The following is a 15,968-nucleotide window of genomic DNA, read 5'->3' as shown; positions in this document are numbered from 1 at the left end:
AGTTTAGTTTTATCCGAGAGGATGATGTTACTTTCCGCTATCCACATACGAAGTTTTTTTAACAGTTGGCTGATAAGATATATGTATTTAGGAAAAAAAGAAAATTCATCTATATATACCCTTGCGGAGAATCGAACCCACGTCTTTTCACTTTCCGGGTGAATGCCCTGAACCACTAGACTACAAAGGCAACGACTATCGCAATCTTTCCTTGGAGCTCGTGTGCACTGAACGTGACCGTATATAGACAGCCAGACCCTGCTGTCAAAACTTTCGTAGCAGAGAGTGACATCATTTTCGGATGAATTTCCATCTGGTGGCAGTGTCAAAAATTGTGAGCTTTCGCCTGACTTAGGGCTGGCTGTTCATGTACGTCCCCATTCAGCACACACTAGCTCTAAGCAAAGAGGATTCGTTGGCTTTGTGTTCTAGTACGCTCACCCTGCAAGTAAGAGGATGTGGGTCCATGAAACAATGGCGTGTACAAATGTGCGAGTTTTCGGGTCTCCCTCGTTTTACTGGTGCGGCTAATACATGATGCGGCATCCGACCGTTATGTTGGCCCTTGAAAAGAAAGAATTTGGCTACCCTTGCTTTATGGTAACCCTTTTACCAGATATTTTTATTGGCAACCCCCTGAGAATCGAAACGGCCTTTACTTCTTTACGTCAACGTGTTTTTTTCGCTTTTGTTCCCTCCTGCTGGTTTGACGAGTAAAAAAAATATACAGTATGAAGTATAGCAGCTGAAAACCGGCTTGCACACACACACTATGCGCAGCCTCTCGGCGCGAGTAAACTACGCCCACTCTCTGAATTGGAAACATGCGTGCACTATGATCATACCCCTACGTTTACTTTTAATTCCTGCAGAGTCCATATGTTTCCTTCGTGGATTTGATCTTCTAGGAGTCCCTACAACCAGAAATCCCGAAGATTCAAGTCCGGAGAACAAAGAGACCACCAGGCACTCGGAAAAAGTATCGAAATTATTCGGAGATGCTCGGGTAATAGCACGATTCAGTTCCTTCACTCGGCGCAGCTTGACCTAATTGGTCCTTGCTCCAAAAAAAAACAGTTCCTTCTGTGGAGCTTATATTACTGGAGGGAGCATGTGACGTCAGTGGTCTTCGCCTCGGCAGTACTAACACCATCTATGGCAGAAGGCCTGAAGAAGTCCATTTCACCTATAGCCATTGAATATACTGCAAAAAAAAAAATTAAAGATATCGCATGCGTCGGCCTACTATATCCAATGGCTACAGGTGAAATGGCCTTCTGCTATAGATGGTATTGGCAGTGCTGAGAACGGTGTCCCAAACATCATTCGTCGGCAGATCTCGTGACGTGTTTAATGTCATCGTAATCCCCTTTATTTTCCTATGCCATCCATAGGAGTTTAAAGGGAAATACGGGAGGAAAAAAAAAAGAGGGACTATATTTTTCCATGATTTTTGCAATTATTATTCCAGAATTAATGAAAGAAATAAATCCAGAATTAATGAAAGAAATAATACCGGAATTAATGAATGATATTTCCCGAATTAATGAAAGAGAATTCTAGAATTAATGAAAACAATAATTCCAAAATCAATGAAAGACAATAACAGAATAAATGAGATAATTCTATAATTAATAGAAGTATATAAATCCAGAATTGATGAAAGGAATTACTGCAGAATTAATAAAAGGAATTATTGCAGAATTAATAAAAGGAATTATTCTCCAGAATTAATGAAAGGGATTATTCTAGAATTAACGAAACAATTAATTCCAGCATCAGTAAAAGAAAATTCCAGAATTAATAAAAGAGATAATTCTGTATTTAATGAAAGAAATAATTTCAGAATCAATATAAAGAATCAATATAAAGAATCAATGTTTCAGAATCAATATAAAGAATCAATGTTTCAGAATCAATGTTTCAGAATCAATGTTTCAGAATCAATATAAAGAATCAATGTTTCAGAATCAATGTTTCAGAATCAATGTTTCAGAATCAATGTTTCAGAATCAATATAAAGAATCAATGTTTCAGAATCAATGTTTCAGAATCAATGTTTCAGAATCAATGTTTCAGAATCAATGTTTCAGAATCAATGTTTCAGAATCAATATAAAGAATCAATGTTTCAGAATCAATATAAAGAATCAATGTTTCAGAATCAATATAAAGAATCAATGTTTCAGAATCAATATAAAGAATCAATGTTTCAGAATCAATATAAAGAATCAATGTTTCAGAATCAATATAAAGAATCAATGTTTCAGAATCAATATAAAGAATCAATATAAAGAATCAATATAAAGAATCAATATAAAGAATCAATGTTTCAGAATCAATATAAAGAATCAATGTTTCAGAATCAATGTTTCAGAATCAATATAAAGAATCAATGTTTCAGAATCAATATAAAGAATCAATGTTTCAGAATCAATATAAAGAATCAATGTTTCAGAATCAATATAAAGAATCAATGTTTCAGAATCAATATAAAGAATCAATGTTTCAGAATCAATATAAAGAATCAATGTTTCAGAATCAATATAAAGAATCAATGTTTCAGAATCAATATAAAGAATCAATGTTTCAGAATCAATATAAAGAATCAATGTTTCAGAATCAATATAAAGAATCAATATAAAGAATCAATGTTTCAGAATCAATATAAAGAATCAATATAAAGAATCAATATAAAGAATCAATGTTTCAGAATCAATATAAAGAATCAATGTTTCAGAATCAATATAAAAAATCAATGTTTCAGAATCAATATAAAAAATCAATGTTTCAGAATCAATGTTTCAGAATCAATGTTTCAGAATCAATGTTTCAGAATCAATGTTTCAGAATCAATGTTTCAGAATCAATGTTTCAGAATCAATGTTTCAGAATCAATGTTTCAGAATCAATGTTTCAGAATCAATGTTTCAGAATCAATGTTTCAGAATCAATATAAAGAATCAATGTTTCAGAATCAATATAAAGAATCAATGTTTCAGAATCAATATAAAGAATCAATGTTTCAGAATCAATATAAAGAATCAATGTTTCAGAATCAATATAAAGAATCAATGTTTCAGAATCAATATAAAGAATCAATGTTTCAGAATCAATATAAAGAATCAATGTTTCAGAATCAATATAAAGAATCAATGTTTCAGAATCAATATAAAGAATCAATGTTTCAGAATCAATATAAAGAATCAATGTTTCAGAATCAATATAAAGAATCAATATAAAGAATCAATATAAAGAATCAATATAAAGAATCAATATAAAGAATCAATATAAAGAATCAATGTTTCAGAATCAATATAAAGAATCAATATAAAGAATCAATGTTTCAGAATCAATGTTTCAGAATCAATATAAAGAATCAATATAAAGAATCAATGTTTCAGAATCAATATAAAGAATCAATATAAAGAATCAATATAAAGAATCAATATAAAGAATCAATATAAAGAATCAAACTTGAGAACAAAAGACGTCATAAGCTTATTGTTGGGGTTTGTTACAATCCACCGAATAGGGATCAAAACTACATCGCCAAAATGCATGATGAAATTTCCTACATGTGTAAGCGAAAGAGGGTTCTCATACTAGGGGATTTCAATTACCCGGGTATTGATTGGGAGAACCTTTCATCTGGAAATCAGTATGAAAGAGACTTTCTTAAGTTGGTGCTCGAAAATTTTTTGTATCAGCATGTATCAGAAGCCACTAGGGGTACTGCTATTTTGGATTTAGTTCTTACTAGTTCTGAGGATCTAGTTGAACATGTTTCGGTGGGGGAAGAGTTTTCTTCCAGTGATCATCGTATCGTCAGATTTCACTGTAACTTTTCCTCGGGTAAGGTTGATAACAAAAGACTGGTTCCTTGTTTTCGGAGAACTAACTTTGATGTTTTGCGAAGAAGGTTAGCGGAAGTTTTCAAAGACCGGTTGGAATCAGTAGGGGTGGTAAGTCAATGGGAAGAATTTAGTACGAAGCTGTCCTCTGTTTTGCACGACGTCATACCCTTTGTTCGAAAAAAGCGTGTTTGTACATCACACCCTCTATGGTTCACGGATAGCGTGCGGAACCTTTATCTTGAAAAGAAAAGAGCATTCAGGGAGTATAAAAGTGGACGAGGTGACCTATCATTGTTTACTGATAAAAGAAGACTGTTGAAGAAAGCGATAAGGGATAGTAAAAAGCAAGTTGAATCTAGGTTGGCAGATAACATTGGCTCTGACCCAAAATCATTTTTTCGATACATCAATAATGGATGTAAGGGGACAGTTGGCCCCCTCTCGATAGGAGGCTCAAAAGTAGAGAGCAATGTAGGCATGTGTAGTGCTTTCAATGACTTTTTCGCGTCGGTTTTTAATGGAGATAATGATATTCGATATACGGGTGTTGCATGGGGTAATAAAACGCTCAACGATATTCAAGTGGAAGACGTGGAGGTCCTACATCTTCTAAGAAATGTATGTGCAAGCAAAGCACCAGGACCAGATGATATCTATCCCAGGGTTCTCAGGGAAGGTGCTAATGAATTGTTGGGGCCAGTCGCACAGATATACAGGAGTAGTGTTGCTGAGGGTATCGTCCCGAGAGATTGGAAACTGTTCCGAAACGTTGTTCCGATATTTAAGAAGGGTAGTAGAGAAGTGGTGTCTAATTATCGTCCAGTGAGTTTGACGAGCTCCCTCTCGAAAATTTTGGAAATTATCATCAAAAGGCAGTTTGTGAAGTGGATAGACGAGAATAATGTATTGTCGGATAATCAGCATGGGTTCAGGAAGGGGAAGTCATGTGTAACTAACCTCCTTTGCTTCTATGATTACGTGACTAAGGCTTTGGGTAAGAGCAAAAATGTCGACGTTGTTTACCTTGATTTCCAGAAGGCATTCGATCGGGTCCAACATGGCAAACTCTTGAAGCGTTTACACGAGATTGGAATAGGGGGCAACTTGCTGAATTGGATAGAATCGTGGTTAAGAGATAGGTCGCAACGAGTTATGGTGAACGGGGAATTCTCTGGTTGGACAGACGTCACAAGTGGAGTTCCTCAGGGAAGTGTCCTTGGCCCCATACTTTTTTCACTTTTTATCGACAAACTCGATCAGGGTATCGATGGAATTACTAGCAAATTCGCAGATGATGTGAAGCTAATGGGGGTAATCGGAAATGAAAGCGATAGGGAGTTGCTCCAGACCAACTTAAACAAGATTGCAGCATGGGCAAATGAATGGAGCATGACGTTTAGCGTAGATAAGTGCATGGTCGCTCATTTTGGTTCGAACAACCCACGGTTCTCTTACGAGTTGAATGGTGTCACTATCCCGGATGCAACTAGAGTCACCGATTTGGGAATTCTCATTGACGAGCGACTTAAGTTTTCTGAACATTGTTCAGCGGTTGTCAAAAAAGCGAATAGAATGCTTGGTCTCATTTTCAAAAAGGTCTCTTCGCGTTCTCCTAAAGTCATTCTTCCGCTTTTTCGAGGCTTAGTTCGCCCTGGACTGGAGTATGCTGTAAGGTTTTGGAGACCATACCTACAGAGGGACATAGACTTGGTTGAAGGGGTGCAGAGAAGAGCTACGCGTGTCCTTATTGGCACACAGGGCTTGAGTTATGAAGAAAGACTTCATTTTTTGAATATGTTTACATTGGATGAACGCAGGTGTCGAGGAGATATGATCGAAGTGTTCAAAATTTTCAATGGGATGGATAGGATGGACCATGAACTTTTAGTACACCGCCAATCGACTGCTTTTACAAGGGGACACCAGTATCGATTGGTGAGGGACAATGCAAGGTTATGGTGTCGCAGGGAATTTTTCTCCAATAGGGTTGTTAATAAATGGAATAGCTTACCCCCGGAGGTAGTAAATTGTAACACAATTGACACGTTTAAAAATAAATACGATAAACATGTTGGGGTAAATCGAGAAGCTATCCATTCTTAGAATAAGACAACCATAAGTATTCTTTATGGGCATTGTATAATATTTTATCATGTGTATATATTGTTTGTAATTTGTGTTAATTGCATTTTTAATTGGGTTGCTGTATTTTTGAAACATATGACAACCATATTTTTATGGGCATCTTTTTATCAGCCACCTCGTTGGGCATTTTGCCTGTTGTGGCGTTGTATTTGTATTTGTATTTGTAATATAAAGAATCAATATAAAGAATCAATGTTTCAGAATCAATGTTTCAGAATCAATGTTTCAGAATCAATGTTTCAGAATCAATGTTTCAGAATCAATGTTTCAGAATCAATGTTTCAGAATCAATGTTTCAGAATCAATATAAAGAATCAATGTTTCAGAATCAATGTTTCAGAATCAATGTTTCAGAATCAATGTTTCAGAATCAATGTTTCAGAATCAATGTTTCAGAATCAATGTTTCAGAATCAATGTTTCAGAATCAATGTTTCAGAATCAATGTTTCAGAATCAATGTTTCAGAATCAATGTTTCAGAATCAATGTTTCAGAATCAATGTTTCAGAATCAATATAAAGAATCAATGTTTCAGAATCGATATAAAGAATCGATATAAAGAATCAATGTTTCAGAATCAATATAAAGAATCAATGTTTCAGAATCAATCAAGACGTAACAGAATTAATGAAAGAAAAGAAATATAAATTCAGAGTTATATATATTAAAAGGAGTTATTCCAGAATTAATGAAAGAAATAATTCTAGCATTAATGAAAGAAATAATTCCAGCATTAATGAAAGAAATAATTCCAGCATTAATCAAAGAAATAATTCCAGCATTAATGAAAGAAATAATTCTAGCATTAATCAAAGAAATAATTCCAGCATTAATCAAAGAAAATTTTGTAATTAATAAAAGCGATGATTCTGTGATTAATAAAAGAAATAATTCAATCTTTTTTGTATACTTTAATCTGTAGAAGACAATTAATTGCAATTGCAATCTTTAGAAATTGAAATGTACATTTCAAGGAGAAATTACTTGGCACGAACTGTGTATTAAGGGGGTTGGAGCACGTAATTTTTCTGATCACAATTGCATTATTATTTTTAACTTGATGCATTCATACTGCCAAGGCCGCAACTAGATGCTTGGTCAGCCGGGCAAGCACGCATTTTGGATTCTTTTCAGGTGCGACTCATATACCGGAGGATCGCCGAGAAGAACCCGGGTGAAAATTTTCTCTCTGGCTGCGCCTTATGATGACATAGGGATTTTTTCGCCAACACCGTTGTGAATGCTGTACATGCGATATTAGCTTGGTCTCGGCGAGACATGAAAATAATGTATAGATAGTTTCCCTACATTTTTCGTCCCATCGCCCCCAACGCAATCTAACCCATAGGATCCTATGTTATACCCTTAGCTTCTACCGCCCCCCTGGAAATTTCCATCGTCCCCAAGGGGGCGTTAACGGGGGGAATCACTGATGTATAGTAATAGAACTTTGTCGGTCCCAGTCTAAGAAAGTGGAGCCCGAGAGGCGTGGTGGTAAGATGCTCGTCTAAGTGCCGTGAAGGTTGCTGTCACGGTCCCGGGTTCGAACATGAGGGAGGATATAGATGTTTTTCCTAACGAACTTGAGGTGACCACTATTAGACGTCACCTTCATTTCCAACCCGTCTCATTAATTGCAATATAGCGATATGGTCAGAGTTAGTGAAGTAGTCTAAGGCCGGAATGAAATTTTAATGAAAGTTCTTTTATCAAACTCGAAAAATGCAACCAATAAGCACATCGGTTACATTCGCTCAAATATAACCGATGCGCTTATTGGTTGCATTTTTCGTGTTTATAGTGTAATACCGGCCTAAGAAAATTACTATGGTGCGACAAAATTGATCGAATATTAGCTGGCAATAGCTCACTTTATAGTTGTAAAATACTTGCAAAATCCAACGACGACCTATCAGTTACAAATTCCTCGGAATATGAACTGGGTCGCCATACCGTTAGTACGGCGTTTAAACAAATGTTTTTTTCACATTTTGGGGAGGCCTCGTCCCTCTCGCTACGGCCTCGGGTTGTATGTAATATAGTGCTCTAAATGACGTAATGCTTCAAATTTAGACTCCCTCAGCGAGGCTTTCTGCCCGTGGCGACTCAAGATTTAGCATCTGGATTTGTGCCAACTGTATTTTTTTGGTGAGCTATACTCATCAACTAAGCACAGCGTGAAACAACGAAAAGCATGGAAATGAACCAATAGCTACATTTCACTACATCATTTTCGAAAATCTTCCTATCCAATTTAAAAAATGCAAAAAACTACATAGAACAGATATCCAACGCATAATAAGCATAAAAAACACACTTCAATGCTAACATACTATTTTATTACAATTTTTTAGTGCGATTATCAGTTTTGTGAATTACAGGTCGTGCTGAGTATATGATCGGTTACGATATTCTAAAAGTGAGAGAAAGTGTATGTTCATTTCTGTTATTTTTGTGAATGACCGAGCATCAGGTAACGCCTTTTAGTTGTCATCTGGATTAGGTGCTTCGAAGCTACGTTTTGCTTTCACTGGAATTTTCTTGGGACTGGGGTAGGGGAATGGGGATTAGGACCTTTAACACTACGCTTCGCCTTCATAGGTGTTTCTTTAGGGTCTGGGTTAGATGGTTCGACACTACGCTTCACCTTCATCGGTGTTTCCTTGGGGTCTGGGTTAAATGGTTCGACACTACGCTTCGTCTTCATCGGTGTTTCTTTGGGGTCTGGGTTAGATGGTTCGACACTACGCTTCGCCTTTATCTGTATTTCTTCGGGATTTGGATCTTCGACACTACGCTTCGCTTTCATCTGTTTAATGTACACAGGTAGTGGTCGTTGCACATAATGAGCGATGGGCGTTTCGGATTTATCGTCTTCCAATTTCTTATCGCTTTCTCCTGCAAAGAAATAAAGAAATGCCGCTAAAACAACACTTCTCGAATGAAGACTATATGGATATAGTTTGATATTCATATGTACGGTTATATTAATACAAATACGAAAGCCACAACAAGCAAATTACCCAACCAGGTGACTGAAAAAATTATGCCCATAAAAAATATGGATGTCCAATATCACCAAAATGCCCGTTTTTCTCTGTGAAGAGCACACACACACACATATATACGGGGTGATTATAAAAAAACTATCCCGACATATGAGCCCCTAACTATCATACCATTCACAGAAACTGAATGAAATTTTGGCATAAGGTATATAGAGATATGCGCTCAAGAATGATATGGAAAACAACAGTGTCACTCTAACAGTTACGGTTACAGTGAGAAAATTTCGAAAATATCAAATGGCAACACCAAGTTTTTTGTATTGGAATGCGATCTCCATACTGAAAAACACTAAATAGCGTTCAACACGGACGCCCAGCTGTCCGAAATCTGCCACAGTCAGTACACGGCAAGGCTTCTTGGCAAAAGCATTGAAATTTCATTTCAATCAGAGAGACTCACAGCGAAGGAATGGCTAAACAACGCCAAGCTCCTCTCCGAACCCAAAGAAAAGAGATCTAATTTTTTTCTCGGTCATACTACGAGGCCTAGAATCTAACACCACATTACAGGACATTCAGCTCGTTCTGAAAAACTTGGGTTTCAACACCAAAAAAATCGAAGTTTTTCGAAAAACCAAGACCAAAACTTGGAGAATTACTCTCCCAAAATCAGATCACAACTTTGGTATTCTTCAATTAGAACGCCTTCACCATCTTGAAATCTCAGTCGAAAAATTCGTAAGAAATTTCCACGCATTTCAATGTCGTCGGTGCCTTCTCTTCTCGCATTTTGCTAAAGATTGCGTCAATGACTTTAGATGCATCAAATGTATGGACATTCACGAGCCCGGAAAATGTAGCAAAGTGCGGGGACAAGACATCCCGACCTGCGTTTTATGCCTGGGTCCACACCCGGCAAACTACAAAAAATAATCGGAATATCTGAAAGTACTCCACGGCAAGAAATTCAGAATATCTAGGAGAAAACAGCTAACGCCTACCATCTTGGCACAAATCATCACTCCTAGCAAGCAAAAATCAGCACTTTCTTTTCTCCCAAGGTCAGTCACTCTCAAGTTTAGGCGATACCTCGAAGAAAAGAACAAGCGGCCAGCCCAATGGAGACACCCGCCACATCGATAGCGGCAACTCCTCGAGTCAAGACTCCGTCACCGGCAGAGCCAACCGCCGTCCCTTCTCCTAGGACGCCGAGCCGACCCAAGAACTTTGGTGAAATTTCCAGAAAAGCAGTAAAAGATCTCCGTTCAATAATCTCACTCATGGCAGAAGAATCAATAATGGCCGGTGTTTCTCTCGAACTTTTCAGGAACTTTACCAACTGTGCTGACAAATTATCAGAGACTTAGTCTTTCGATGAACTCAACCGAATTCTCTCTAGAATTCTTTCTCTTGAATTCTAACTTTAAATTTCTCCTATCCAATTTGAAAAAAAAAAAAAAAGGAACTTTTCATTTTTAACGAACATTTTTCTTATTTTTTCTAACAAATCTTCCCTACCGCCTAGGAACTTTGTTTTTCCAATTTGTCTTTTCAGATCCTAGCTTGCAGAGGAAACCAGCCAATCCCAGGGCTCGCAGGAACGGACCAATCATAGAGGACCAACCTTTCCGGCTTTCTTCTCACGGCGAAAACTTCTTCACTTACAATACTAACCCGGTGGGGTTGTGGTGGCATTTTCACATTTTCCGCGAAATTATATTTTTAATTTCGCGATGACTTCAACTACTCCAAATTTTGTCGCATTGTTTTGACCATTCGTAACGCACAAAATTTTAAATTAACTCGAAGCGGATTTTCCCAACCTATGTCGGCCCGTGGGCCATCGCTGCCCACGGTTACTCTTTCATTAGCCTGCCAGGCCATCTGTAAGCCGTTGAAATTGACCTGAGGGCAGGTCTCGGCGAAGAAATTCTCGCATTCCGCATTCTATCCACTTCACCAATTGCCTTTTGACAATAATTTCCAAATTTTTCGAGAGGGAACTCAGTGGACGATAAATCGACACGGTTCCCCTACCACCCCTTTTAAACATCGGAACACATTAGCAAGATTCTAATCCCTTGGAACCTTTGAATGATATTGTTCAGTGTAAGTACATTTTTAAAACTAATTAACATACAGGGCTTGACTTTGAGTTGAGGCAAAGAATAGGTTCTCTTGGTGAATCAATGAATACGAGGTCAGTTTTGTGCGAAAAATAATTATTTATTTTGGACCATTGCACTACTCTTCCAGAAATAACAGATCTTCTGTCAATCAAAATAAAGTATTTTTCGGGATTTTCCCACCTAATTCGGGATTATTCTCAATACAAAAACTTTTCATAGAAAAATTGCAGATCAAACATTTTATCGATTTTTAGATGATAGAATATATAATTGTTCAACAATATACAGGCACATAAAATACATACATTAAAAATAAATGACTTTTAAAAACATGTTAAAAGGTGAAATGAAGTAGAACCTCGCCAATTTGACATCTGTTTAAGTAAACATTGTTTTTCGATCCCCTTGGGGTGTCGAGTTATTGTATTTGTTTAAATTCAGTATTGCACTGTATTTTGTTCTAATTTAGGCTCTAAACTATGAAGGCCCTGGGCAAGTTCTCTATCAATAAAAATTCTCTATCAATATGATATCCGTTCGTTATTGAAATTGTGCTCATCAAATTGAAGCAAGTTTCATTCGATAGCTCTTTAAACTTGAACTTAAAACACTTCTTTGTTCATTTATTAAGAAACGTATAGTTATATTCTACACTGGTGTAAGAAATTAAGATAATTTGTAGACTTGGTCGATTATCTCTAGAACTACTGTACCGATTTTAATGAAATTTGATATGTACATACATTGATACAATACAAAACAAATAACCATTCAATAATTGTAATACACACGCATGATCGTGCGTAACACTCGTTGGAGTCGGAAGGTATGAAACAGCGGTTGCAGAATAAACAAAAAAATGGGTTAATAGGGGGTATGGTCCCCTCTTACAGATATACAGGCCTCGCAGCGTGATTCCATACTTGAAATAAGGCAGTTTATCATTTCCTGTGGCAATCGGTCCCACTCGTTCAGCAATGCTGTTTTCATTCCCTGGATGGTTCCCGGAAGGGGGTTGCGAGTTGCAATTGCCCTCCCCAGAGCGTCCCAGACATGTTCTATAGGGTTAAGGTCTGGAGATCTGGCTGGCCAATCCATCCGGCGAATATCCTCACTAGGGCTCCAAGACCTCATCCCTATACCTCACATCAGTCACAGTGCCTCTTTCAAAGACATGGAGAGGTGTGCGGCCATCTAACATGATGCCTGCCCAGACCATTAAACCTCCTCCGCCATAATGGTCGATTTCGCGGACATTGGAGGGTAGGTAGCGGGTCCCTGGTTCTCTCCATATGAACGTACGGCGAGAATCGGTGCTTAGGCTGAACCGGGACTCATCAGTGAAGAGAACGGTCGCCCATTGATCTCCAATATCCAATCGCCATACTCCAATCTCTATGCTCTCTGTACCATGATAAACGGATTCTCCTGTCCGTAGAAGTGAGCGGGACGCAAACAGCAGGTCTTCCTGCAAACACCCCTCTCTCATGAAGTTTTTGGAAACAGTCACCCTTGATACACGGGTTCCTGTGGCTGCATACAAGTCACGAGAGAGCTGAGAAGCTGTAGCACTCCTGTTACGCCTCGCTATAATCGACAAATGGCGATCTTCTCTGGCCGTCGTGGCTCTTTACCCGACGACCTTACCCAGGCTTTCTCTCGATGGATCCGGTATCCTGGAACTGTTTCCATAAGTTACACACGACGCTGGGCGTTAAATTGAACTCTCTACAAATCTGGACTTGAGATTGGCCTGCTTCTAGCCTCCCCACAATTCGCCACCTCATACCATCATCTAAACGTTGGTGGTTACTCATTTTTACTGTTACAATTTGAAATTAACCGATTGCTGCAAAATAACACCAAGAAATTCGCCGAGGTGTGCTAGCGAACGAAATGCGTCTTAACTTACGCACGCTTATAAAGCCTGTTTCTCTACTGGCTCTGCCTACACACACGTGTACGCTTACGTGTTTGACGTATAAGATTTGCATTTTTGTCTAGAAGCAGTGGTTTTACATTCAGTTCAGTTCTTTTCATGAAATTCGATAAAATATGCAAATTCTCTTAATTTATTTCACCAGTGTAGGTGGCTGAAAAAAGATGCCCATAAAAATATGGAGGTCAAATACAGTCAAACCCTGTTATAGTGAATCATCTGTGCACCCAATAAAAAGTTCACTATAACCCAAGGCTCACTATATCCAAATTTGTTGAAACATTGATATTTCTTAGCATTTGATGGTGGTTTTGTTGGAAACATTCACTGCGATAACACGCAATTTACTAATAAATTATTAATTTTTTAGATAGACAATTAATCAAATATTAGGTTATTTTTGGTTGAATACATTTCGATTTCAAGTAAATTTCATCAATTTTCTTATCGACGATTGGGAAAGAGTCCAAAGTTTTTTGTCCACATTTTTCGTAGAAAAAAAAGTATTCAGAATGTTTGCAGCCCTTTCACTTTAAAGATTGAAGGTGCTGACATTTCACTTTCTTCTTCTGAGGGTAGGGAATCTTCGTTTTTTGCTTTACTTCGGATACGATGTCATCATTGGTAGGAATATCTGAAGTACACACTGCTTATCGCAAGATTCGAAGTGTTCAATTTCATCTTTGGAAAAAGATTTACACAATGCTTTTCCAGTCATATAGCGATGGGTAGGTTTTCATCTTCGTCGTCCGCAATACTGTCGCTTCCTTGCTCCAATACAGTCTTGGAAAGGCCCTTCGTGTGTGTCGAAAGCAGTTGCGAATTGTTGCATCTGTTACTTGTCTCCGTGCCACGTATGTATGCTTTCTTTCAGGTGGCAGAAGTGCTGAAGCGAGTGATTGGCAGTCGAGATGCCACGGGTCCATCCAGATAGATTGGTGGGGACAGAGTGCAATGATGACATGGACAGACACGAGCTGCTGGAAAAGTACGGACGTTTGGTTTCGTTCTGTTGCTCCTTTGAGCGATGAGCCATGGACGAAGGTGTTCTTTCGTGGGCTGGTGGAGCCGAGGGCCGTCGGGATGTTTTTGCTGGGTTGGAGATCTGGTGGTGCGATGCTGGCTTGCGGTCCACCTGTGCTCCTTCTTGACCGACGGAGGTTTCCGGAAGCTTCCCGGAGTGTGGCTGCTGCTGCTTGCAATGGAGTGGGATCCCGGCGGGGGCTTGCGAGTCGGGGGATGTTTGCCGGGCCCAGATGCCAGGAGAGTTCTTCCAGCATGGCTCAGCCGCAAGGTAATCCGCTTATATCCCACAAGGGACAGAGCGGGGGCCATGTTTGGCGTTATGTTACTTGTCTCCAAGACTTCTCCAGCAAAACGATTGCTTCCAAAAGAGAGATGTTATACTCGCTGTTCATCATACCTTTCCAAAATGCGCATAACAAACTGTTTTCTGTAGTGAGATTTGAGGCTGCGAAATAACGCTCTGATCACTATAACCCAAAAGAAAGAAGTTAATTTTGTATAAGAAGTTGTATTGGAAGGCAAAAAAATAAGCTTGATGCACTTAAGATCTTATCTGTTGGTCTGTTCCACTATTGTTCCGATTTTTCAAAAGGTGGTTTGAAAAGAGTGGAGCCTTGCAGTGGATCAATGGTTGATTCCTATAAACGGCGGGGAGAATGAAAAAGTGTGATTTTACACGGAAGGCAAGTTATGCTGTCATTCGTGATCCTTATATATGTAAACTTACCTTTGAAAAACTGGAAAAAAAATCTGCGGAAGGGACGACATTTCAGTTTACTATAAGCGGACTTTCATTTTGTCAGCTCACTATAAGTGTTTAAAATAACATTAGTTAAATAGGTATTCAGTTGGGACCACTAAAAATTCACTATAACCGAGAGTTTGCTATATCCCGGGTTCACTATAACGAGGTTCGACTGTATAACCAAAATACAGCAACCCAATATAAAAGCATATATGTATATATAACGAAAGAAAAGACTAATAATCAATAGTTTCTTTTTTTACATGTGTATATAGTTTTTGTTTTTATAATTGAATTTTTAATTGGGTTGCTGAATTTTAAAAATATGTGGCTAAAATATTTCTTATGGGCATCTTTTTCTCTGCCACCTCGTTGAGAATTTTGCCTGTTGTGGCCATGTATTTGTATTTGTGTATTAGCATATGATACACTGCCTATAAAAAAGATTTGGTTGTCTTATGGATAGCTTATGGTAAGCTATAAGAATGGATAGCTTTCTCAATGTATCCCACTATGTTTATCGTACTTTTTTCAAACGTGTCAATTGTATTTAGAATTTAAGACCCCCCGGAGGTTAACTATTCCATTAAATAATAACCCCATTAGAGGAAAAACTCCCTGCAACACCACAACCTGGAATTGTGGAAGAATACTAAACGATACTGGTTTCCCCCACAGAGTAATAATACTATAGAGTGCGCGCTAGGGGTTATAATGTGAAGCAAAGATCCTCAGTCACGTGACTCCAGTCGAAAGGCTGGTCAGGGAATCTCGCTGGCAATGCTTTCCTTATGGCTACTCGTATGACGATCTACACGCGCTGTCTTATTTTTGATTAGAATGGCCAACACTTGCGCAGCTTTCGGATGTTCTGAGCGGTTTAGGAAAGGGGGACCAGTATCCTTTCACAAGGGAATACTTTTTTGCTTATTCCTCTTCTTATAAATTAAAAATTGGAATATTAAATTGACGATGCAATGGATTTCTGACGTAATCTCAGTTTTTAACGACTCCATTTTGGATTTAATTCAATTAAAGTTCCAAGTTTTGGTAAAATTCAAATGTCATGAATCATTATTAAATGTTTTAATAGAATTTTTGGCAATAAATGATTGAAATT

Source organism: Pholcus phalangioides, unplaced genomic scaffold (genome assembly GCF_987345545.1).
Source record: "Pholcus phalangioides strain wild (caught in Gottingen) unplaced genomic scaffold, Ppha-v1.0 ptg000017l_1, whole genome shotgun sequence".
In the NCBI taxonomy this organism is placed as follows: domain Eukaryota; kingdom Metazoa; phylum Arthropoda; class Arachnida; order Araneae; family Pholcidae; genus Pholcus; species Pholcus phalangioides.
This window is presented reverse-complemented; position numbering follows the sequence as displayed.